At 39.1% G+C, this 27,581-nt stretch overlaps 1 protein-coding gene across 1 annotated transcript in view; it reads left to right on the plus strand.

Annotated features, from left to right (window-relative positions):
* The first annotated feature begins 4,585 nt into the window (after positions 1-4,585).
* The window catches only part of LOC130141862 (YLP motif-containing protein 1-like), a 178,802-nt gene continuing 155,806 nt past the window's right edge, over positions 4,586-27,581 (plus strand). The window contains exon 1 of the mRNA XM_056323086.1: positions 4,586-4,669. The gene's annotated coding sequence lies outside the window, so the exon portion shown is untranslated. The remainder of the gene's footprint in view (positions 4,670-27,581) is intronic.

Raw genomic sequence — 27,581 nt, forward strand, 5'->3', positions numbered from 1 at the left:
AAAGTTATTGTGTGAGACATTCATGACAGGAATGCAACCTAAACAAGAAGTGGACGCAGAGGTAGTGCTGAACAAGGTGTAAGCATCACAATGAGTTTAGTAAGCAACTGAGTGCAAGAGAGGAACAATGTGAAAACATTTGTGAAAGAAGTAGGGGTAGGGAGAATGAAAGCTTGAGCTCTGTGGCCTGTGTAATGTAAGAGGTCACACAAGATGATTGTAATTGTCCTTTTTGGCCTTAAAAATCCATGAATCTATGAATGAATGAATGAATCTATGATACTGGGACAAAAGCTGAAACAAGGTTCAAAGATTGCAGGTCCAAAGTCAAACTCATCAGTGAAGACTTATGATTGATGACTAACCTTGTCCTTAGATTGTACGTGAGGCTATTGCTTTTTAAAAGTGACACTTGTCACTTTTCTGTCTTTCCAGGAGGAGAAGAAAAATATATATATAATCTTTGTCAACATCAATTTTTCCTTCAGGTTTATTGCAATCATAAACTGTACTGCACAATGAAAAAATACAGTGTCACCTTGGGTACATCAAACTTGACACTAAAGGGTTAAATGAATTTCTTAGCTTAGCTTGATCCAAAAAGGAATAGTACCCACATGATACACGCCGCACAGATTAATACTTCTTTTTCTTTTCTTTTTCTTGCAATTGCAGACAAAGTTTGCAGGCAAACAATGGACATTGCATTCAGCTCAGCAGCACAAGGGTAATTTTATCAATAAGTTCCAAAGATTTGAAGGTTCTTTCAGTGGATGATTTGCAGTGCTAAGCATTGTGGCTCCAAAGAGATTCAGAGTTTGGTACGTAGGAGGTGGCAAGCCAGTCAGCTGTATTATCTTTGCCAAATATGGTGGAGTTGTCCTCACTGAGCCTTTTTTTAACTTGCTAGGCTAAGCGTTTCCTTTTTCCTCTTCATTTTCAAACCCAGTCTTATTACATTTCTTTCTCTTTTTCTCCTTTATCACTCCCTTGGCTGTGCCACTGCGCTCTTCAACTCTACTGTTCTTTTAAAATTCTGCAACTACATAGATTTAAGATAAGAACATTGACAGAAGGACGGGCTGTTTATGTCTATATGGGAACTGGTGAGAAACTTTACAAGTTTCCATTTGTTTTTTTAAAGTAAAAAATAAATAATGCTTGAATACTTCTGGCATCAAGATGTAGAATATCTTGCATCCTGCAGTCTCTGCTACCTTCTGGAGGGAAACCAGTCAAACATCCTGGCTCAGAGAAAGTATATATTGAAAAAAGATTCTGCTGGAGGGAAAAACATCGGTTTATAACTAATGTAACAAAATGATGACTTTATATCACAGGGTAAGTATCCTGACAGTTCAGTTGCTTGCTTGCAATATTTTATAGGGGAGAGGCAAAACTGTTAATAGAACCTTGTAAGTTTGTAGCTGCTGGACTTGGATTCATTTAACCTTCTATTGCATGGAAAACAAAATGAAAAAAAAAGTAACTACAATTAGGGGCTTGATTCCCATGGCATTTTTGAGCTCCATTCTGAGCTTTCTACTAGGATCTATATGCACCTCCATTCATTTTTTGAAAGGTCAGGCATGCTATGAAAACTAAACACTTAAAGTGCATATTCCACTCCACACCTGCAAACGACTGCTAATGAATCGAAAATGTGGATGGAAAAAAAAGTTTTGCAGGATTCCAATGTTCACTTGCAGTAAATGTACATGTGAATGAGTGGCAGTCAAATGCAAAAATTACCTCCACTTCTACCTTTGTGTATGATTAATAGAGGACTTGAAAATGAAGCACTAGAAACATAACAAGCAAATTCCCTGCCCTGACAAGGCCCTGGATACCTAATAAAAAAAAATAAAATTTGCAGTAATGACTCCTTTACTTTGTTCTAGAATAAAGGCACTGCTCATTAACTGATGCTGCAGGCAAAGTGAGTAGGAATCTATATCAGACAAACTCTAAATAAGGAATCCAGAGGCTAGGAGATGTGGAAAAAGCATGAAATGAAGCTTCCTGAAAAAATTAGCCAGTTGTTAATGCTCTTTTTTGACTTCAAATTGCAGAAATAAACAAAACAGGAAAACCAAAAAAGAGACAGTGAGACGACAGTGCTTGTAGTTATTTCTATTCATAAAAGATTTTTAATCTGAGTCTGCATTTTTGACATTATAAGACTGACTTTTGTCCCCCTTTTGCTTCAAACGCTATGTATATAAAAATCAGCAACACCTTTCTATCCTGCCTGGTGCAGGAAACCTTTGACACCTGGGAAAAACTAGGAACAGGCTCATCCAGATGTTCTTCTTCCACAAGTCTGAGAGCTCACCAACTGGTTTATCTTAGTTGTCCTTCTATGCCTGAGCCTTTAGCGATGATCAGAAAAGAGTATATTCTGAATGAAAATATTTTGTTTAGATTCTGCTTAACAAGAACAACTCCTACTGCTATGTAAGAATTTGTGAACTTTCTTATAACTCTAGTTTTTCTTAAGTAGTTGCCTTTTGCAAATGGCTTCCCTTTCTTAATTCTTTAAAACAACTCCTGGAATTAATTTTCCAGGCATCGTCTCCAAAGTCTGCAAAAGATGTAAAGTCTGAAGGACTAAAAGCCCAGGGTCTGACCTGCAGCAGGTAGTTTTTATCAGACTGTTTCAAAAGCATGGCCCATAACTGACCAGACTGATGTTGTGGGCTAACCACAGTAGCAGAGGATGGCTGGTAAATATACCCAGTCAGTGAGCACATATAACATTGTGCTTTTATGTTAATGAGTGTGTGCATGTGTATGGATGGATTTATCATAAAATTATGGCACCAGTTGAAGTATTGTTTCTCGTTGACTATATGCAATGTTCAGTTTTGCAGTGTTGATTCTCTGTACCGATACGTTACATGCAAAACTTAAGCTACAAAGGTTTATTTAGCAATACAGAAAGCAAGAGTGAAAGTGAACAAGGAGCTTCACGAATTTGACATATAATTCTTCAGATATGATCAAAGAAGTCAATTTACTGGAAGCTCTACTAAATGTCAGGCAAAACAATTTAAAGAATTGGAGCTGTCGACAGAATGACACTTTCATTTTGAGGCAACTTTTAAGGTTTTGAAACTTGTTCTTTTTCCACAATGCATTGAAACATTTATTTTCCTAATGAACAATTTGGGTTTTGGATTCACTCCCAAAGGAACCTAGGCATTTATCTCTCCCTTTCAAAAAAAAAACCAAAAAAACAAAAAAAAAACAACCCAAAACACAAAACCAAACCAAAACCAAACAAAAAAGATTAAATGAAAAATAAAATTTACTTTGTTGAAAACTGTATTGCAATCAATGCACTTGTATATAATACTTCCATTTTGACAAAATGGCATAGTAGGATACAATTTAACATAATAAAATATGTTCTGACCAACAACTCTTCTCTTAAGAAAGCTTAAAAAAAATATTCATTTGTTTTAGGAACAACATTACAGGGAACAATTAGACCACCATCTGAGAGAAGAAGTTATACAGCTGAAGTGAATGATATGTTTTAACTTCACAGGTTAGTTGGTGTCCCTAGGGGAGACCATGTTCTGCAAATACAGAGTCACAATTCTTGTCACAAGTGTGTGCTGAAGCTTGTTATGGGTTTCTTCTGGACCTTTCACACTTCTGCTTTCCACAGAAGGTTCATTTACCTTTTCGAGGCAGAACAGAGCTGTTTTTAGATTGTCTTGATTCCAATAGACACTGAGTCCCTTGAGTCTAAATTTGGATGCTTTCATCTAAGAAAATTTTTATCTGACTGGTTGGCAGTGAAAGGAAGAAAATGGCACCAGCTCTGAAAGGCTTCATGCCCTGTGTTTCATAGTTCATTAATTATTCCTTTCAGCAATTTCTGTACTACTTGTCTTTCTTATGTCCAGTTCCTTAATTAAAATTGCAAATGCCCTAACTGGTTCCTAACTGAAATCCAGGCACTTTGTAAGTTTGTCAATTTAAGGAATAATTTCTCATGCCTGATTAATTAATAATTGGGTATAATGTTGTTATATAATTATTTTATTCACAGATCAAGTATACAATGTTTACCATGAACACTCCAACGAGCTCTCTGTTTAGATAACTGCCTCTCTGTAATGCTTGCCCTTGGAGAACACCCACACCTGTCACTGGGTTGCTCCCCAGTATCTGCAGCTTGCAGCTAGTGTCCTGGCCTGCTTGCGGTATCCCACTTCGATTTGTTTTTTCCCCTTCTACATCTGATCCCCACCATTGTGGTGTTGCAGAATGGCTGTGTGATCACGGCCATGACTCCCTTAAAGATCTTTGTGAAACAAAGTTAGCGTAAGTTAGCTGAAGCAGGCCTTGCAGCTATGCTGAGGCATGCTGATAAGGAAGCTGAGAAAAACACTGACCTTGTGCCTAATGTTGTAAATAACTTTGAGGAATTCGCGTAGACAAGAGAGAAAAAAAAAAATGTAGCTAGCTATCCGCAGAAACTGCAAGTAGGAGGACGTATGAAAATGTAACCCTTTAGAGCTTAGCCAATCAGCAGATGACTAGTAGGCATAATTAACTGGAACTGTATATAAGACATAATCGTGCCGTAATAAATCGAAGCTTGCTTTATCACTCATATTGAGTCGGCTGCTTGCTTCCCCTCGCTCGTCGCATTGTGGGACTGTCAGTCCCTGCCCTACTGAGGCTATAGGATGTTTGGTTCCGGCCCCAACCAGCTCCGACCGGCCCAGCCATGGGCCGAACCAAGCTGGGCCCACCTGCGGGCTGACATCCCTGCCTGGCCTCTGCCTGTCCCCAGAGAGGCGCCTGATGCCTGTGACTGGGGCGGCCCCAGCTGCTCCCCAGCTGTCCTGCTTCTGGCTGGGATGGTGGGACAGGCCCTGGCTGCCTAATGCCCCGGGGCAGCCCCTGAAGCCCCCAGGGAGCCCTCAGCCCCTGAGGCACCACAACTGCGGGCACTGTGAGTTGCTGCATTTTAAAGGCTGTGGGTGGAGCAAGGTCGAATCTACCATATTTATTGAACCAAGAAATGAGCTTCTAGGAGCAGGAGCTACACCAGAGACAGATTTTCTAATGATGCGACAGAGCGGCTGTTTCTTCAGGGCTCAGCCTTACAGCCGGAGTCGGGAGGGGCCTGGGAGGACCTGTGGGACCAGGGGTGCTGGGCCACAGCCGCCCCTAGCCCTGGAAGGACATTGGCCCATGGCCTGAGGGAAAGGCTTCAGCCTCAACAGTGCAGGGCGGGAGAAACAGGAACCCCCCAGGCTGCGAGTTAACTACCGGACTACAAGATACTTCAGGGAGGGTTTCTTATATTTGTTCTGTTGAAACTGTTCCACTTAGTATGAATAATTAAATACTCATTGGGTTGGGGAGAGAAGGAAAAGTGATTCTGTACCTTACCAGTTAATTACATGAGGCAGTGAGTAAAATGTTGTGGTTTCTATTTGCAAATAGTTCCTGAAATAAGTTCTCTGATATTGGTTTATGTATGTTGAGATTCTCGTTACACTCCCTGAAGTTTAAATACCTATTGGCAGTGTGATTTCTTTTATTATTTTTATGTCCAAATGTTTGCATTTAGAGAAAAAAATATGTACAGAAATGTTGGGTGTTGGTAAAGAGAAGGTGGAGGATTATTTCTCTTTTTTGATTTTGACAATGAAAATAACAAAATAAGAAGAAACTGTGTACAAATAAAAAACCCCACATTTAGGGATATTTTTTTCCAGAAAAATCTTTACAGGTTAATGGACATGAGCTTATCAATTATATGGAAGAGTAGATAGTGTAAGAAACTATGGACTAGGGTATTGTTTATTAAGATTTATGTTAAGCCCAATGTAAAGATTAGGCAACAAAAGATAAGATAACCGCCAGGTGTCCAGGATGCCGCTTGTGAAAGATAAGATAACCGCCAGGTGTCCAGGATGCCGCCAGATGTCCAGGAACCGACAGAAACAGGACAGACAACCCCATATAAGGACATATGAGTGAAGGGTCAACACCTCCACTACTTCATGAACACGAAAGTAAAAAAAGTATAAAAAGGGACTGTTTGAACTGCTCAGTACGGCAGTTGGCGAAGCGCAGACTCCCCTGCCGTCCAGCGCTGTCTTTGCTCGTATTCTACTTGCTGTAATTAATAAAAATTTTAATTGGATTATGATCCATTGTGGTCTCAATTTATAACAGATAGTCTATGAATATTTTTAAAATTTTTTTCTTTGGAGATTCTGGAAATGAGAAACAGTCAAATTTAAAACAACCCAACAAAAAACCAAGCCAACAACAACAGGCAAACAAAAAAAAACTTCCATTTGAAAACCACTGCACAAACACATAGATTCTAGAACTAAAATATATTCATAAATTTATAAAGACTTTTATAACTTTATATTTTACATTTTTCACTGCCTTGAATCCTTTGAACTAACTTGAGTAAATATAGGTCTCAACTCAGCCAGGTTGTAAAGCTCACACGCGAGAGCAGTTATATCTGTATGTAACTGAGCACTTTATTAATCAGCTGAAGTTAAAAGGATTAAAATACACAAATAGATTTTAACACTTTCTTAGCTGAATGTAGGGAAACAGGATGAAACATTCAGTTACCAGGATCTGACTTTTCCTGGATTTTGATGCAAACTGAATTAGCAATCTTGATGGAATTCTCGATGAGCTAATCTTGTTTGAATTCATCCTGTTTCACATTATCTCTGTGGTTCCTAGATTGCCAGAGTTTATTGCCATAGATTAGACCAATGTAAAATCTTATGTGCATCTTATTGGCAGGAGCAGTGTGCAAGAGTCGCTATCCATAAACTTCTGTAGAGTTGCCAGCCCTCAATGCTTTAGATATAGGCAGCCTGATAGAGAACTTTACTCCAAAAGTGACCACCCTTGAACCTGGTATTAGGCTGCCACATCACTTATACTCCAGTTAAGCATCATATTGATCTATTTTTAACCTCATAAATAAAAGGTGTTAAAATTCACAGTTATTCCTTGAGGGATGATGCATTTAATAAAAAACTATATGAAAAAATTAAAAAAAATGGAATTTTAGATTGTTTCAAACTTTAACCCATTAGATAATAAAAGGTTGCTATTGTGTTGAATTTATGAAACAATAAAAATATTTCTATTTCTGAGCTAGCATGAACAATGTTTTTGAGAAAAAAATCAAAGGTTACAGAAAATAGGTCCTGTTTTGAAGTCCATGTTTTGAGACCATGACAAAACCAACATTTGTGGAACTTTTTGAAGTCAAAATCTATCTCTTAAAAAAATTGAAAAAGCAGAAATTTACCCTGGAGACTGTACTTTTATAACATGACTATTCCTCTATTTTCTGTTGGCTTTAATGAAGGAATAAAATTCAGTTTTGTAGTTTGGCTTTTATTCATCTTACCTTGGCGTTAGGCCAGTAACAAGTTGAAGTTAAAAGTTTTCTTGTCCTAGAGTGTATTCAGTGCAGAAGAACAGGTATATCTATCAACTCAATTTTTATCTAGGATACTCATCTAACTTTGAGAAGTTGGTGGGTTTTTTCCCTTTCTCTTCAGTGGGTGTACAGATGCTACCTAATTTAGTCATCTTATTGATTTAGCATTTCACATAAGATCTTGTTTAAATACATTCTATGTACCAAAGAATTGGTATGATTCTGTTTTAAGAAAAAGCTGACACTCAACAGTGGGTTTTTTGTTTGTTTGTTTGTTTTTGGTGTGTGAACCCAAACATGTCTTCTCCTTTCTGCACTTAATTATCCCTACTGAGGATGCAGTTCTTTTTTCCTTTACATTTGTAATAAAAACACATCCATAAACACAAAGTTTGCTTACACTAACAGTGATGATTATACACATATGTAAACCATTCAAAAATTTAATTTCTTTATATTCTTGATAAGCAGTTTATTTCCCTTGTTGTTTCATGTTCAACCAGTCTTAATCAAGGTATTTTATCCCCAGATCCTCCTTTCTCAGCCCTTACAGGTAAAAGCACAATCCTGCTCATCACCTGTGACTTAGCTGCCACCAAAACATCTGAATGAAGGGACCACAAGACCATGTAGAAAAATCCTTGACTTGAGGTAGGACCAACAAAACCCATACAATCCAAGAAAGCATGATTAAACTTGATTACTTCTTGCCATTAATATGTTCTCACATGGATTTATTGATGTGTAAATAGGTATCAAGCAAGTACCTGCTAATATTTACCTAATACCCATCAATAGGGTAGACTAGACTTCCTTTTCTCTGCTAATAATTTTTCTTTGTTTATTTGTTTGTTTTGTTTTGTGGTTTGGGGTTTTTTTTCTTTATTTTTGGTTTTATGAGACTTATAGGAAATAAGCATCTTTGAACTGACTACCTCCCCGTCGCCTTAAATTAAACCAAATTGGTTCATGTGTTCTTAGGAGGACTAAAGACAGACCTTATAGGAAAATAGACTAATAACAATGAAAATAAAAGAAGAATAGCATAACAGTGTACAGCAGTAGTCAAAATGTCTCTTTAGTGAAGTTATGCTACTTTCAATTATTTTCTGGTTTTTTCTTCCTACGCAATTAATTTTTTCCCCAACAGAAAATCAGGTAGAGCTCTACCCTGGTTAGATAGCTGTTAGTTAGATGAATATGGTTAGATAGCCATATTCATTATATTACATTTGGGTGGAAGACAAGATTTATACTTATTTCTCTTATAGAAACTCAGTTTATGTAATGTGAAATGTTTTATGTAATGCCGTTCAAGGTAAATGGAGTTGTTGCAGAGATTAAGACTGGAAAACAAAAACCCCAAAACACAGTAGCAAAAGCTGAAAAAGCTGGAGTCTTTTTCATTGTTTACCATCAAGGCAGAGTACTCTTTATTAATTGGGAAAAAAACCAAACCAAACCAAACCAAAAAACCTTAAGTTTTTCCCACAACATAGGCAATCCCTTAAAATGATAGGTAAACACAGTAAAATGAGAGTTCCTTTTTTCCTCCTGTACTTCATATACAACTGCATTGATTGTTTTAATTTGCATGTTTTCAGATAACATCAGTTGAGAAGCACAGGACCAAATAGATACTACACAAATGAGAATCTGGAATGACTGGCTTGATTTGATTACTGACTAATTACTGTTTAAACTTATATGCCATTTTAAATAATATTTACTGTCTAAAATTGAGGTATGTTTCTGGTTTTCAACATGTGTGGAGTCACTGGGAAAAACATAATTAATACATGGCTATACATATTATTTGCCATCTCCTCAGCTATTTTGAGGTTTATGGTTTCAGATAGTGCCCAAGAGAATTGTTCTGATAAAATCAATGAAATGCAAACACCTAAAATTTTCTTTATGGGGAAGGTAAGAAGAGAGGGATATGTAAGATATTCCACATGTCTGCAGTACTGCAGACTCCAGAGAAAGACAAAGAAATGATGAGGCCATGTAACGATATGAATATTCTTAGCAGTGTAAGGTTATTTATTCAACAGATAAGTCCTGTCATGCTGTACATACACAAAGTAGCAAAATAAAACTAAAAAAACCCGCAAACCAACCAAACAACCAAACAAAAAAAACCCAAACCACAAAGAGAAAGGACCCCACACACAAATTTCTGTAATGAAGTTTATAATTAAATAGATAATGAAGGTAGAGGAGGCATCATTATTTTCATTTTATTGATGGTCATAGGTTAGCGAGCAGCAAGATTGCAGTGCAAGTCTGTATTGAATCCAGACCTTCTGAATGACTATGATCTGGCGTCTTACCTAAATAAAAGACTTCAAATTGCAAATTTCCATGAAAGGTGACGTGGACTTCCAGTGAAAGACCAGAAGTTAAGGCTTATCCTTGCCCATTAGTGTTCTAACCTTTTAAGCATCTAAGTATCAGCTGGTTTCCACTTTCATGCTGATTACATTTATTGCTCCTTGGCTGGCTAACAAAGGGTGATCTTGCAAATGGTCCCTGGCTGCTCTCCCTGGAAGTTGTGTATGTGTGTGTTTGTTCTCCATGTCCTTAGACAGCAACAAAGCAATTCTATTGCAGTGGTAACTAGTTCAGAATCCATTAAGCACCAATATGAGGATCTACTCAGATGGCTAAATTTACTATTAACAGCACAACAGAGATTGAAGCAGCCCCAATAGTAATTCTAGATGGCAAACAGCACCAGAGGTAGCATAACTACCACAGTTGTAAAAATTATGAGCAAAGGATAGGAGTGACAGTAGGGGATATCATTACAGTGGCTTGATCAGATGTGACTGAAGATGTAATGATATGATCTCTTTGTTGCCATGGATGGTAATTGAAGACAGGCGCCTTTTCACCCCATTTCTTCCTTCCCTTTCCTTTTCTAGGCGCCTTTTCACCCCATTTCTTCCTTCCCTTTCCTTTTCTACAATGTTAAAGGAAACAGCTGGTAGCCCAGGTCTGGAAGCAGAGATTAGATTCTGCAGGGAAAATCTCTTGATCTGATTTTTTTGTGTCAATTATCAAAAGAGCTAGAAGCCCTTACTACATCGCTCTTCTCCAGGGAATACTACAACTCACTTATGTAGCTCACATGAAAGGTAAATTCTTCCAGTGAAGACACCTCGGTTTATAACTGCTAATGCAAAGTCTTCTGAACAATTACCATTTCAAAGTCTATGATAATGTGGCATTCAAAATAGTATATATTGCATGTGACAACAGGACACTGGGATGGTTGTGCACGGGATTGGTAGAAATATCTATAATGGAAATAGAAAACCTAGAAATGATCAGTGAAATGTTCCAATCAGTACTTGGTTGTCACATGATGATGAAATAATTCCCATTCAAATTGTATTGGGTTCACATGAGATTCCCTTTTAAATCATTAGCACCCAGTATTTTTGTATTTAAGAATTTTGAAGAGCTATCTCAGGAGCTACCCAAACCATTAAAGTAGATTTAATCCAGTCTTTAAAACTTCAGAACATGCCAGGAGTGTAATGGAAAGAATGTATATTAACAAACTTTTAAAAGAAACATAAATAGGATAATCCAAGCAATTACAAGTTTCATTTATATTCAAATATTCAAAATGATGGACCATTTGAGACAAGCCTGAATTAACAATGAATTAAAGGAAAGTAATGTATTAATGCCACAGAATACTCACAGGTTGGAAAAAATCTTTTCAAACCAGGTCACATCAATTCTTTGATGAGAAGACTGATTCAATTCAATAAAGTAATAATGTTGAATAATAATGTAGCGCCTTTAAAGAAGTTGACTTGTATACAAGGAACTAAAAAAAAATAAACCCCCATTGTTTTCCAAATCACTTTGAATTATTAAAGAAATGGTTGATTACTGTGTCCCACAATGTAATTGCAAATTGGGAATTAATACTAATAAGGTGTGTTCTGACTGGGTCTCCCTGGGATTGATTTTTGGCTCTATGCTAGTAAACATTTTATCAACAAGGTAGAAGAAAACATAAAATCATTACCAGTAAAGCTTGGAGTTGATACCAAAGCTAAAGGAATGATAAATAATGAAGAATACAGGCCACTGATACACAGTACTCTCTGTCTCCAATAATCTAGGGACAAGGTTACTATTAGACTCAGATATATGAACAAGTTATTCTGGCATCACATATAACAAGTCAGCTGATTCATGATAACTATCCATGGGAGTCTACCCTGCAGAAAATCAAGGTTGTTCAAATTAGTTTAGCTCAGTGAAAATAGGGCTAAGCAAACTCGGCTTATCTTATGTTCAACCCAAATTTATTGTACACAATGGAACACACAGTACAGATCAGCTGACATGCAATAATAGGTTTTGTGTCTAAGCCTGGTGTGTATTTTCAGTGTGGCTAATAACAAGTAATATATTTAGGAGTAAAGCATGTTTGTCACGTCTACAAAGTGGAGAAATACCACAGTAAAAATATAAAAATAAAGATAATAATACTACGGAGTTAATCTAGTGGACAAGAGAAAAGAAAACATGAATGGAAATTTAGAGTAGACACATTTATATTTTTACGGTGAGAGTAATTAACAGTTAGAATAAGATTTATGTTGGATTCTCCATTGCTTGAATTTTTTGAAGAAGATTGGACTTTGTTTTTCTCTACAAGATTTTTTTTTCTACAAAGCACTGCTATTGACTTGAAGCAGGAATTAAAAATCCTGTTCTGTGCTAAACTAAATAAACCCAGTGATATCTTCTAACTTCAAAATCTAAGACTCCTATAAAGGTTCACCAGTGATTTGCCTGCCATAAAGTAGTTGATGAAAAGTAGGTAGCTAACAAGAAAAGACAGCATCTACATTCTCTAAAAGAAGTCAGAAGCATTATAGTGGTGACATGGAGCAATGTAAAGCTTTATTTGCCATTCCAATTAAATGAAGATGGAAGTAAATGACAGAACTGCTTTCAAATAACTTGTTATTTGGTCTCTAGAAAAATGCAGACTTCATTCTAGGGTATTCAATTTCTGATCTGATCCCATGAAAGATAAAAATCCTTCCTTTATAGAAATTTACTGATAATAAAGTTGTAAATTGTGATTCCATCTGAGAAATGGTTTTCTCTTGGAATTTAAGTCCATTTTGTTCAAGAAAAAATTAAAAATAAGTCTAACAATGTTATTGTGTAGTAGTTATTATGATTATTATTATTGTATTATATGTTCAGAATTTTGTAGAACTGATAGGCAGACCGCTCCTTATCTTCCTATGCCTTCCACCGATGCACCGCACGCATATCCTATTGTATTGGGAGATGTGGCTGCTGGTAATCCTCACGTTCACACACCATTTGCTTGAAAAGTAGTGCAGGACTTGCAAAAAACTGTTTCGCAGTACAGGGTGACTGTGTTCTGTCACGCGGAAAAGCTGTCTATACTCTACTGTATTACAGTGGTTGAAATGTATTTTGCTGTAAAAAAAAAAAAAAAGGAATTGTAGAATTGTATGGAACAGAGACAGTGGGTTGTTTTGACATTGATAATGTGCAGTTTTGGCCTTGCTTTGAATGATGTGCAACTGAGATCCTGCAGTAAAGAGTTAAATAACTTTAAGGGAGTATGAGTAGAAACTAGGATGAGATGGAAGCCTGTGAATGAGTAGTTTTAACCTATCACCTTTTAAATAACAAAGTCTGCGTAGGGTGTGTATTTTTAGTTGGTGTGAGTCTATTAATAAAGTGGCACTAACTAAAAAAAAACCAAAAACAAAAATCAACAACAACAACAACAAACAAAAAAAAAAAACCAAAACAAAAAGGGGGAATGAATGGAATGACCTCAGAGGCATGATTAGAGAAAGCATGAAGGTGTCTTAGTACACATGAAAGACCCTCGTACTGGGCATTGGTCGGGACCGCGTGAATTGTTAACTTGGGGGAGAGGTTATGCTTGTGTTTCTACAGATGAAGGTCCGCGATGGATATCTGCTTGCTGTGTGTGGCCTGAGCTTAGTGTGCCGGATCGTGGGAGCACTGCTGCCGCCAGTCAACCCAACAACTAATGTGTGGCCTCCTTACTGAACCAGTCCTTGTTTGGTGTGCCCTTCCTTGAAACTGACTTGCAGACATTGTTGAAAAAAAGTGAATGTATGCGGGGAATGAAGAATCTTACTGAAAGTCTTGGTATTTTCGATAATTGATTACCTCTGTATAATGTTAACCCAAAATAAGTCAATATTGTTGGCACTTTGAATGTCGATACCTTGTTTGTTAGGCAGTTAAGAATGTGAGTCAAATTTGCCACCATTATATACAAAACAGAGCAACTATTGGTTTTTGCTGTTGGCTCAAGAACATGGCTGTGAGGATTTTGATGGTATGTGCTGCAGGGATTTTAGGCGCCCCATTGCAGCAACATGTTACCAAAATCTGAGAAAATGTCAGCCATTTTGGCATCAATTCACTCAATTGGCAGTATTGTTTGTTTGCTATTGCCTTGGTTGCCGTCATGTTTGCAAGGGCCCTGCAGAACATGACAAACCTGGTACTAGCTGTTAAAAAAACAAAAAGGGGGAATTGTTGGGGTCTGCAGCGGGTCTGCAGATAAGTTAGTTGACTTCAAAGACTTAGCCGTGTACCTTTAAGACAGCCACAAATTGTCAGGTATGTAAACAGGGTGTGAAGAACCGGAACTTAGAACCGCAGCATACGGGCACCTACAGCAACAGCAAATAGCAAGCAAGAAGAAGGACACAAAAACCTATCAGGGTCTGACACCTGCACTGTCTAAGATATATGAATAGTTTGTATAAACAATTAAGGCCATTTTGTCCAAACCCAGCCATGCAGACATAGCGTTTCTTTTAAGTCCACCTCGACTTGCATCACCACACTGCTGAATAAAATCTTGTAGGTTTTTACACAGACTATTAGAGACAAACCAGAGCAGACATACTGTTCTTGTTTCTGCACAGCATCTTTCAGCTAATCTGGCTGACTGCCCCATCTTGGCTCCAGAAGTACTCTAGCCTTGATGTCTTGTACTGTTGAGTCCTGAAGACTGGGAATTCTCACTAGCCAAGATGTAGGATCATGGGAATGTGGAAGGCTGATGTGAGCCTTCTGAAGGCTCTGTGCCATGTTTTGTAGACTCTGAGTTTGAGTACACATGAATTTAGGGATTACAGTTCCTGTTTGCCCTACAGACATGTATAACCCTTGACAAAATACCTTTCTCTGTGCATCAAACCTTATCTCCAAAAAGACAGGAATCAATTCCCATCTCCTTTCACCTCTTTGGGGCAGAGCCTTATTCTTTTTACGTGTAACATTCTAGTAAACAAGACCAGTCTTAGTGAAAATCTGGGAGCTCCTGTCTTACCTCTGCTAATGACACAATTCTTAAAACATGTAGTGGGAGCGGCTCTCGCAAATATTTAAAGAGTATTTATGGTAGGGACCCAAAGGAAATAAGCAGTACTAGACAATGTAATGGTGATCTAAACCTATTACCTTCAATGGAGTCTGTGACATTTTCTTCAAGCATCTTGATCTGCTGGAGAGAGAGGTGGGGGACTGAGGGAGAAAGGGAACTTAATTTTTTTACTCACCGTCAGTCATTGTAATGCTAGTCACAATGTATAAAAGGCTTATAGTATCAACAGGGCTAGTCCTTTTGTAGGAGCTGCAATAAACACTTCTGCAAGACAGAATTAAAAAAGCTGCTTCAGAATCAACTCTATGTATATTTAAAAATTGCTAAGAATAAACCTCATTTTCCTCTGCTCCCCTCCAGAATTTTCCTTTGCACAATAGCCAAACTGATTTCATCCAAACACACCCAGCGCTTGTCCAATGGTCCATTCTACTTTTGTAATTTGTAATACCTTTCAGCTACTTAATCACATTTCTCCCCATGCATATCTCTTTCTACTTGGCTGTTAATAGAGACTGAACTAATTTCAAATCTTATTTAATCTAATTTAGATTGACAACATGTCCTTTAGGAAGGACAAAAAAAAAGAACACCACCAGCCTGTTTCTTGTATATTTTCAAGGTGTTTGTTTTGTTTGGGGTCTGTTGGGTTTTTTTTACATATATTTTATTTTATTTTATTGTAGAATCATGTCTCCAGAGATTAGTGAAGCAGCACAGTATTCTGCCTCATTACAGAACTGACATTTGTGCTGTTGCAGTTAGGGTTATGTCAGTGTTTCTATTATAATGTAATTCCTCTGCTTTATTGAATAAAATAGCCTCTTCTTTGGAAATTTTTTACATGAACAATGTGAATTCAGGTTTTGTACCTATACTTGTGACAATAGCTGTGCTATCTTTCCATTGTACAGATTTTGTTTTGAATACACTGCAAATATTTTTCATATTTAGAGAATATTTGTAAGACCTTCGAACTAATACTTTGCAGGCAACATCACCAGTAGCAATGAACTGAGTCTGCTTCGTCCATTTCGGTTGGAAAATTCACCTGTTTGAAAAGATTCATTTTCTTCAGTGCAGTAGAACATAACAGCAGAGCAGCGATGCCTGCAGAGAGAGAGAGAGAGAGAGAGAGAGAGAGAGAGAGAGTGTGTGTGTGTGTCTCAAAGAAAAAAGCTAACTGTAATTAAAATAGAGTCCTGAAAAGTAAAACAAACTCTGCTGTTCTGTATTCTTAGTGCTGCCCCAAAGCAGTGGCATTTGTTTGGAAAACAGAATGTGATCTGAAAACATGGTGTACCAGGTTCAGGCCTGGTACTCTGAAGTCAGAAGAGTGAATAAGTTACCTAGAATTTAAATGGTGAGGGCTAGACTGTTTCTGGGGTTCTTTTCTTTTCTTTTCTTTTCTTTTCTTTTCTTTTCTTTTCTTTTCTTTTCTTTTCTTTTCTTTTCTTTTCTTTTCTTTTCTTTTCTTTTTTTCCCCTCTGTTTGCTTTTTTTTTTGTAATTTTTTTTTCCTGGTTACAAGACCATTTCTGAAATGTATAGGGTAAGACTCTTCAATAGATATCTGTAGGAACTATCAGACCTCTGTTGCATGTGTGAAGCAATAAACAGTTCCGCTCCAATTTGGAATGTTATATCATAGAATCATAGAATCATTTAGGTTAGAAAAGACCTTGGAGATCATCATGCTCAGGCATTAACCCAGGACTGCCAAGTCCATCACTAAACCATGTCCCTAAGCACCAAGTCTACACATTTTTTAAACACCTCTGTGCGGAATAAAAAGGGAAGTAAATAGATTCTTGGGTTTCTATTTTCTAGATTATGAGAAATTGCCAATTCAGACTCGCTAGCCTCTCACACAACACAATTGCCCCCTTTTTTTAACCCTTTTGAACATATTTAGCATCTTTTCCAAGAAAGTTTGTACTCCAGATATGGAAACATCCATGACAGAGAATCTAGAACTCCTTGTACAGCTTGTTCTGTCTTTCTCATTGCCGAAAATGTTTGCTTTACAATTTAAATTTGAATGATCCCCAGCACTGTTTAGGGCTTTCTTTGCTAAATGACACTGCACTTTACTGGCTAATATTTTTCCCATCAAGGCATGTGCAGACTGCAAAAGTAATTACCCCAGTCTCTCTCTCCCCACTGCACCCCATCCCCAACCCCCATATGCTAGATTTATTGGAATGGTTATAAACTTAGAATTACTCTTCAATTTGGTCAGGGTATAGGCATGCCCTTTAACTCTACTGCTTTAGCTACACACATCTCCACCAAAACAACTCTTCAGAGTATAAGACATTAGATATCTTCATAGTATCAGATGTAATAAAACAAGCAATGTAAGGTATGATTTGTCTCCTTAATCTGTTTTCTAAATCAGAAAGAAATTAATTTCTCTTCAAAATGTCTGCTTCTCTCTATGAATTAAAATGACAGCCAAGGGCACTAGCTCATTTGGACACATATATACTGCAGAAAAGTCCAAACCAGTATAGATTGGTAATGGCACATATCACCCGCTGTTGGCAGAAATAGTCACCATGACTTTTCTTTCACTGTATTTTTCTTTTTTACGCAAAGGCAAAAATGTGGCTTTTTATTCTTTTGTCAAAGTATTTTTCATCAAGAACATAGAGCTCCACAAACATAAGCTTCATTGCCAAAACATCAGTATTTTTTATTGATTTTTGACAAAATATATTTTTATTTGCAAAGCATGATTGGTTTCTCTCGAACATTTTGTATTTTCAGTTTTTGTCAAAAGCATTTTTAAATTAAAGTGTTTTTTTAATTTTATTTTTATATTTTGGAAAGGGACAGGCTACCTTTTAAAGCGAGACAGTTAAAAGACAGGTGGGGGGTGGGGGCTCTTTTAATCACCCTTTTCAAGATGTTTTTGCGAGTCCACTCAAAGGGTCATCCAAGATCCTTCTCCATTCACATTTATCCAGGATGGCTATTTCTTAATTTTTACTAATTTCACATTGTGTTTTACAACTTCTACCATTCTGCCTTTGGCCTATTTCTAACCATGTTAGAACACTGACTTGTAGCTATACGATGACCCAGGAAGAGTCCAGCAACAGAAATGGGATGTGATTCTACCATAAAAATATTGTTTCAGAATGTCTATATGCAAGAAAGATGAATTAAGATTAAATGAGAAGTGCTGGGGCTTTATGTTTTCTAATTTTGAGTGCTACTCTTTATATTTTGGTATTCTTTTTACGCAGTATTTCTGGGTATAATAAAAACATTAGAATGCTTGTGGGAATGTGTGAAAGCAGAAATATCAGGCAAAACTCATTAAAAAATTTGTTATCAATAATTAGACTGGGTAATTTTAAGGATGAAACCTTCATTACCCATAATTTCATGAGATCCTAGTATAACTGTTACTAGTTCTGAAAACACAGAGTCAACTTCTTTTTGGTTTTGAATCCTGTGTGACCTGTGAACTAATCTTTCTTTTTCCTTGAATTGTTGGAGGGGAGGGAAGGGAAGGGAAGGGAAGGGAAGGGAAGGGAAGGGAAGGGAAGGGAAGGGAAGGGAAGGGAAGGGAAGGGAAGGGAAGGGAAGGGAAGGGAAGGGAAGGGAAATTTCCAATTGTTATGGTTCAGAGAAAAACATGAAAAATTGAAAAAAGTGCTAAGCAATTAAAACCTGAATGAACAGAACTATTTAAAAAACTGCATTCATTTTAGAGTTGAATTCATCACAGTGGCTTATGATGCATGACTATAAATGACTAGTATTGGTTAAGTTCTTTTCTCTGTTAATAGAATATCTAGATTATAGTAACTTGAAAACAGAAGCACTTCTGATTATAACTTGACTATATGCTGTGTTGGTTAAGGATCAGTAAAAGTTCAGCACCAGGTAAAGGGCACACACACAAAATACCTGAAATCATTTACAAGTGCAAAGAGAATTATGATGGTAATGAGGGCTAAAAATTGGATTCACAAGTTTACAGAGTACACCAAACTGAACAAAATTGTCAGCATAACATTTGAATTACTTTTTTGATAAGCTTGGCTATTTACAAATCATCAGACAATTACATCTTCCAAAAACTATTTAATATCAATTCACTCTGCCTTTTCAACAGTGCACTTGACTAATTCCAAATAAATTGAAAAAAATTACCTTGCAGATTGCAAGAAAATGACCAAAAACAATTGCTACAGTTTTAAATTGCGTATCGTTAAACTAACTCTACATAATAGTTTTCATTTGCATTATCTTCCCTGCTCCAACCGTTAACTATTTCACAGAAAGACATAAATGCTTGGGTGTGATTAGTCTGATACACTGAAAGGACTGTGTTTACCCCTGAATTATCTGTGTACTTTGCCAATTTAATAATGCCATTGCATAATGAAAGTATTGAAAAAACTACATTTCATCTTTTCCTCTATCCAGCTATTATTATCACTACTTGTGCAACCCTAGAAGTTGTCTGTAAGAAGAGTAATTTGTGGAGATTAACGCTGAATATACAAGGGTATGTTTTTGCCCTAAAAGAGGGACCCTGGATCCCTTAAGCATGAGAAGGCCAGTTTCAAGAACAAGCTGTTACCACAGAGGCAGCCAGTGTCTGAGTCTTAATCTACAAATGCTGGGAAATGTAAGGTTCGGTGTCCATGCTTTTAGCAGATTGTCCACTGGTCAAAAGACACCCAAAGAAGCCTTGTGGAGGTGAGGTTGATCTCACAGGTTAAAATATTCCAGACAGAAGTTCCTACACTTCAAGCGTCTTTCATGTCAGTGAAGAAGCCATTGATGATCTTATTTCAGTTGCCCACGGGTAGATGTCTGGCATTGCTAGAAGCATCCCAGGTATGAAGGGCTGACCAAGCAGCTGACAGATCATCTGTAACTGCTTTGACAGCTACAACAGGTGTCGTGGTTTAACCCCAGCTGGCAATCAAGCACTGCAGAACCGCTCACTCACTCCCCCTCACCCAGGGGTATGGGGAGGAGAATTAGAAAGAAACATGAAACTCCGGGGTTGAGATAAGAGCAATTTAATAGGCAAAGCAAAAGCCACACATGCAAGCAAAGCAGGGAATTCATTCACCTCTTCCCATGGGCAGCAGGTGTTCGGCCATCCCCAGGACAGCTGGGCTTCATCATGTGTCACGGTTACTTGGGAAGACAAACGCCATAATGCCATATGCCCCCCCCTTCCTTCTTCTTCCCCCAGCTTATATACTCAGCATGATGTCCTATGGTATGGAATACCTCTTTGGCTAGCTTGGGTCACCTGCCCTGGCTGTGTCCCCTCCCAGTTCCCTGTGCCCCTCCAGCCCTCTCGCTGGCAGGGCCCAAGGAAAAGTCCTTGATTTAGTATAAACATCACCCAGCAACAACTAAAAACATCAGTGTCCTATCAACATTGTCCTCACATCAGAGCCAAAACACAGCACTGTACTAACTACTAAGGAGAAAATTAACTCCATCCCAGTTGAAACCAGGACACAGGGGAGCTGTGATTTCCTGGACTGGCAGCTGAGGACAGACAGACACCCCATCATCTCTGTAGTTGGACAAAACACCTGCCTGTGCACAGCTAAATCAAGCCCAGCCGAGTCAATGAATGCTGAAAAGCTATTCTTCTTGCTAAACATATGTGAACTTTAGGATAAACTGGATAGTTCTCATGGATATGATCTATATGTCTAAACATGGATATTTGATGTAATTTTAGACACCCCAGTGGGTCTTGCCCTGCTTCTAGCTGGTTTCCCAGAAGGTTATAGAACTCCTGCATCATCTTTTTCAGCATCATATGCTGGTCTTCCTTGAAATCAGCCCCCGTTTTTATGGTCTGGATGAACACATATTCTAACAATTCAGCATTGTAAATGGTATTTGCACTTCGCTGCAGTTGAACAACTACAGTTGCTTCAGCTTAGGTTTACATTAAAGGAATAATTTAGACTAAGTAAAGATGTATTAACAGTCTGTACTTTAAATAAAAAAAATAGAAAAAAAACCACTGCAGACATTTTCAGTTTTAGTGCAAATGTAATTAATTTGATTTACTATAGCTTTAGGCCACCAACTCCACCTAAGCCTCCAATGAATTACTAAAAAAGGAGAGGTGGAGAGTCAGAGGCAGCCGAGGGAGTGAAGTGTGTGGGAAAAACACTGACACACTTACCCAAACAGTGCAGTAGCATTGGGTGAGAATTTCATAAAAAGGACTCAGCAGGGTTTATCACTTGCATTTCTATTTTTCTTCTTATTTGAGTGCTTAGAGCTCCTTGATACTCTTTGTAGTGCGTTTGCATGGCGAGGTTTTGGTAGTGGGGTGCTGCAGGGGTGGTTTCTGTGAGAAGCTACCAGAAGCTTCCCCGTGTCCGATGGAGCCAAGGCCAGCGGCTCCGAGAGGGACCCACCGCTGGCCAAGGCCGAGCCCGTCAGCGACGGTGGTGGCGCCTCTGGGGTGACGCGTTTCATCGGGGGGAAAGTTGCTGCCCAGCAGCGCCTGCAGCGGGAGAGAGGAGCGGGGCTGTGTGAGAGCAGCAGCGCCGCAGCCCCCGGGCCAGGGCAGGGGGAGGCCGGGAGGCTCCAGGCGCCGCAGCAGCGGCTCCCCCAGCCCGCGGGGCGGCCCCCGGCGGGGCGGGCCGTGCCCCCAGCCCGCGGAGCTCCCGGGGGAGCAGCTCCTCCCCCGCAGCCCGGGCAGGGCCCCCCCCGGGGCAGGGGGTGCCCGCAGGGGGCTGTGGCCCCGCGGGGAGAGGAGCCCGGGCCGGGGCAAGGCCGGTGCCCCCGCGGGGGGCCGGGCCGGGGCGGGCAGGGTGTGAGGAGCCCCGGCCCTGAGCGGGGGCAGCAGCGGCGACAGCGTGTGCGGGGCTGAGCCCGGCCCGGCCCGGCGCTGCTGGGGGGAGGGCTAAGGGGGGGTGGGGAAAGGGAAGGGGAGAGGTGTTTTAAGGTCTAGTTTTTATTTCTCCTTACCCTATTCTGGTTTGATTGGTAATAAATCAAGCTAATTTCCCGAAGCCGAGTCTGTTTTGCCTGTGATGGTAATTGCTGAGTGATCCCTCCCTACCCAGGATCCCCTCATCACATCCCCTCCCCTGGCCCAGCTGAGGAGGGCAGGGGCAGAGTGGCTGGGTAGGCACCTGGCATCCAGCCGGGGTCAGCCCATCATACTCTTAAAAAAACCCTGGACTTTATTCCAGATAAAGTCTATATAGGATACTTCCAGAATAATGCTCAGTGATAAAAAAAAGGAATTTATGTTCTGGGAGAAGGAGATGAAATACAAAAGTACACCGCCTGAAATGCTACTAACTGGCAAATGTTAATATAAAACCATTTCATTATACCTCTTCATACTCTTCCTTTCCTAATAGACACAACACTGATCCAGCCTAAAATCTTGCAGTCCTTACTATGTAAACTATCCCTTTCTCACAGACAGAAAGGGCAGAAGGCACTATTTCAGAAGTCCTTTCAGGTTTTATTCCTCTTAGTCTTAATTAAATCTTTTCTCCCACTGCAGGACAGCAATAGTTATCTCATAGTTAACCAGTAATGAATAACTGCTACTGGTTAATGAGTAATCATTACCTCAGCTGAAGCCAACGGGAGCCTGGGGTTTCCTGAAGCAGGCCCCCTTCCATTTGCATGCTGCAGGGTAACATCCCTCTCTATTTGGCCCAGAGACTTAGCTTGCTGCCTACCTTATCAGCCTCTGTGGTAGCATGGGGTATTTGATAAGACTGTGTCACATAGCACTCAAACTCCATAATCGTCTCTGAGCCACAGGAGCTTAAAAACGGAGTGTGAAGTCATCTTTCAAGTTTGAATGCACAAGTAAGCAAAGACAGTAATTAAACATAAATTGGTATTTTAGTTTTAATTCAGCTGCAAAGAGCAGAATCTCGCCTTCAAATTTAATTAACAGCCTTCCCCTCAGCCCCCTCCCACATACACAGCCAACCATCTATCAACAGGGAGCTATATTCTCCTTCCTCGCAACTCCACTGAAATCACGGTGGAGAATTTGGTGGTACAGCAGTTTACAGAGTGCTGTTGAGAACCCTGTCATAAAAAGGAAGCACATAACTTTAAGCTGAGATTCTCTTCTACTGTTAAGAAATACCAGGGTTTTTTTTTTTATTATTTTTTTTTACTTACTAAGGATTGCTGTGCCCTGCCTCACACTAGATGAATCTTTCTTATCCACTGATTTGGCCTTCATTCTGTCCCTGTTTAGAACATTGCAAAGCAAAACAACAATAAAAAAAGCCTTTTAGATCTTACTATTCAAAGGTGCTGTATCTGCATTTTTTTCTCCTTGAGATTGGTCTAGAATATTACAAGCAGATTCTTATAGACAAGATTGCCAAGTACCTGTCAGAGATGATTAGTGGGAAAGAATGGAAAACTTCCTCTATTGACACCATGGGATAGGGCCAAGGAGGAATGCAGCAAAGCTGGGGAAAAAAAATATATTTACTCTTCAAGTCAGGGGCTATGGACCTTCCTTTGACCCACCTCCTTTTCTGTGTGGAGTTCAGACCAGTTCTTTAGGCTGTTGAAGACTTGTAAAAAGATGGGTTTAAGACTTTTTGTCAAACTGAGGTCAGCCACAAGTGTCAGCAGATGCAGTAAATGTTGCCTGAGAAATGGAATAAGTCTGCAGGAGTGTTCCCAATGGTAACAGTGGTGGAGCAGGTGAAATAATGGGTATAGATGGGAAGGTGGTGACAGGACATGCCTTAGCCATCTCCTTCTTATTCTCTGTTCCTTTTGTAATATTGGCACATGGCAATCATGGATTGTCTGTTGTCATGCAAATGGCCCACCTGTCCCCCAAACTACCTTTTTCCCCTTCAGTACTCAGAATTAGTGTTCACTGTGCTCCCTTCTTGCAACTCGCTGTTGAAGAGATACTGGGAAGTTCATAGAATCATAGAACCACATAGGTTGGAAAAGACCTCTAAGGTCATTAACCCAGGACTGCCAAGTCCATCCCTAAACCACATCTCTAAAGCACCACATCTACATGTTTTTTACACACCTCTAGGGATGGTGATTCCACCACCTCCCTGGGCAGCCTGTTCCAGGCCTTGACATTTTCAGTGAAGAAATTTTTCCTAATATCCAATCTAAACCTCCCCTGGCACAACTTGAGGCTATTTCCTCTTGTCATATTGCTTGTTATCTGGGAGAAGAGACCAACTCCCACCTGCCTACAACCTCCTTTTGGGTAGTTGTAGAGAGCATTAAGGTCCTCCCTGAGTCTTCTCTTCTCCAGACTAAACAACCCCGGTTCCCTCAGCCACTCCTCACCAGATGTGCTCCAGACCCTTCACCAGCCTTGTTGCCCTTCTCTGGACACACTACAGCACCTCTACATCCCTTCTGAAGTGAGGGGCCCACAATTGAACACAAGATTCAAGGTGCAGCCTCACCAGTGCTGAGTACAGGGGGACGATCTCTTCTCTAGTCCTGCTGGCCACACTGTTTCTGATACAAGCCAGGATGCTGTTGGCCTTCTTAGCCACCTGGCTTTCCAGTCACTCTTCCCCAAGCCTGTAGCATTACATGGGGTTGTAGTTACCTGAGGGCAGGACCCAGAATTGAGCCTTGTTGAATGTCATACAATTGGCCTCAGCCCATCAGTCCACCCAGTCCAGATCCTTGTGCAGAGCCTTCCAGCCCTCCAGCACATCAACACTCACCCCCAACTTGGTGTTGCCTGCAAACTTACTGAGACTGCACTCAATCCCCTCATCCAGATCATTGATAAAGATACTAAACAGGACTGGCCCCAGCACTGAGCCCTGGGGAACACCGCCTGTGATCAGCTCCCAGCTAGATATAACTCCATTTACTACCACTCTTTGGACTTCAGAGAATAACTGAATGCTAGTGGATAATATATATCCACAGGATTTCCCAAGGAAATCCAAGAAAGCAATGCCTAAAATTTAAATTAGCCCGTTTGAATTATCTGGGTTTGAAAGATCAGCTGCATAGCCATGTTCAGCACAGATGTACATTCAAGCTGTATAAGTCTGCAAAAAAGTGCATATTGGGATTCTGGAGAAGAACTGGTTACATCTGGGCTACTACAAGTCCAAGCTCTCCCTTGCCTGCTAAATATTATGCAACAAAAAACTTGAGGAAGATATGAGCTTTAAAGGAAATTATACGGCAGCTGTTTATTGCAGGGTTTCGGTTACCATCTTCCTGAATTCTAATAACTAACCATTGTCAGAAGCAAGGTGCTGAAATAAACAGGCCAATGGTCTGGTCCATTCTGCTAATCCTTGCTTTTGGATGTACCAATTATAGTGAGTTGAGACTAGCAGTAAAATTAATTAGAGGAAGAAAGGTATTAACTTGTGCTGCAAAATTAGGTAAATTAAGCTCCCCCTCACACCCACCCACACATAGGTACAGCTTTGCTAATTAATTACTGAGGAAGGCACCTGATATTATTACCTATATATGCAGTGTATGTTTTCAACTCTGGGGAGGAATTGAGTAACTTTTTTGTTCTTGAAGGCAGTACTAAAACTTATATTAAAAATGAAGGAATTGAATTCTGCAAAAGCATGGCACAGAAATTTTGGACTAAATCCTCCAAAGTGTTGTGTCTACATAAACCTAACAGCCTACAAGCTGGGCCTAGCTGAAATTGCTGGCATTTCCCTGACTGTAGTGTATTTTCCAACTACTTTTATCAAACACGAAGGCTCAGGACGGCTTGCTCTGAAAAGCTGTTCACTTTCCTCCTGTTAAGAGCTCTGATATATACCAGGCTGCCAAAACCTGCTAAAGTCATGAGAGTGCCTTTCAAGATGGAAGAAGGTTTGAGTTTGTTTTGGTTTTGCTCATTGGTTTTTAGTTTGGTTTTTTTTAAACAGTCTGTTGCTTGCAATCCTCACCCAGACTGAAAAAATTCTACTGACAGCCCTCCTCGCTGTCTAAACCATTGAGTAAAGATTAAATGGGAAAGGGCTGTCCCCAATATTTTCTTTTAATGGATGAGGTCCATTAGGAATCAGTCTTCAGAAGAGTGATCAGATTGGATCCCAGCAATAATTACTACCTTACTTATTGTATTGGTATCCTATGTAATCAATAGAGAGAAACAGGCATTTTAAAAAGCAGATGCTACTGTAGGTTATTTGAGATTAGCTACCCCTAGCTCACAGCCCCTCAAAGAAAGCTCGCCCATTAATGCAAGTGCAGCTTTCTGAGTTTATGTATCAGTGAGTTCTGATATATACAGCTTTCTGAATTTAGAGGTGTTGCTTCAAACAACAAGGAAATATTAGTATAAGGTATGATTATAAAAATATTTATTATAAAAAGTATTCCATACACAAAAATCTATTAAATGTTCATGGCATTGTGAAAGGTTATAAGGGATACCAATAAAAGCGTGCATGCAATATTCCTAAATGTATGCCATCAAATAATCAAAGATCTAATCAATGTCAGACACTATGTTAAATGCAGTCTTATATTACCCTTCCTTTTATTATTTTTATTTGTACTGTTATGTTCTGAACATAAGTTTGAGAAGTTTATAAACATATTTATATGACTGTATTAAGATAATTTCTTTCTCATCGAGGTCTGTAGCTAACATGGAGACATTCAACAGAATCTTGTTTAACTGACACTAGGTAAATATAAATAGCTTTCTAATAATTATAATACGTTGAATAGCAAGAGGAGCATATTAGAAGTGAAACAATATTGCTAGCCTAATTGAGTAGTGGAAGTAAGTTAACAGTCCAATAATGCAATATAAATTAAAATGCCATGAAATCATAATAATATAATGAGTCTAAATAAGATTCAATGACAGTAATATTTCAGATAAAAAGCTTCTTTAAGATAGTTCTGTCTAAAATTACACATACAAAACTGCATTAAAGCAACATTATTAAGGTTGCAAAGTCAAGCACTCAATTTAGGGAATGCTCGAATTAAGTTTGCCCGCGCAACATTAATTTGGCACCCTTGTGTGGGGGCATTATGGCACAGTCTTTAATTACATGATCACATGCTATTTTTTCCACAGGGTGCCTGCCACCTTCAGCTAATTAAGGTTCACAGGAAAACTTAATTTTCACATTCTCTAATTTCTGCAGGCTTGACTTTGCAACCTTAATGATATTAGTTTAACATAGGGGTTTGCTTTTGTAGCTGTGTGTGAGAGATAAAGAGAGACAGAGGAAGGGTGAAGGGGCAAATGTGCATGTGTATCCCTAAGTTAAGAAAACAAACATTTTAATGGTGATAGCCATCCCATGGTTTCCTACTGACAGCCAGCTAGATCTTTGGCAAAGATGGAAATACAAAGTTAAGCTCGGAATTTAAGCTTATTGTCCTCAAAGCAGTGCTACTGAGGAAAATAAGTCAGGGGTAACAAAAATGGGCTGTCATCTGCCTTTGGCTGTGGAGGATGCATATTTTTGATTACTTTGCATCAGTATCGACTGGCTTGCTAGAAATGGTTAAATTCAATATTCTTGGGTTTTTTCTTAGGTTTTAGAACAAAATATGAACTGGACTGTTCTAGACCCATTCACCCTTCCCTGGTCCAGTTTCTTTTCTCTGAGGTCTCTTAAGTTCTTCAAGTCTCTTCTCATGTCAGTATTAA

The sequence above is a fragment of the Falco biarmicus genome, chromosome W, assembly GCF_023638135.1.
Source record: "Falco biarmicus isolate bFalBia1 chromosome W, bFalBia1.pri, whole genome shotgun sequence".
In the NCBI taxonomy this organism is placed as follows: domain Eukaryota; kingdom Metazoa; phylum Chordata; class Aves; order Falconiformes; family Falconidae; genus Falco; species Falco biarmicus.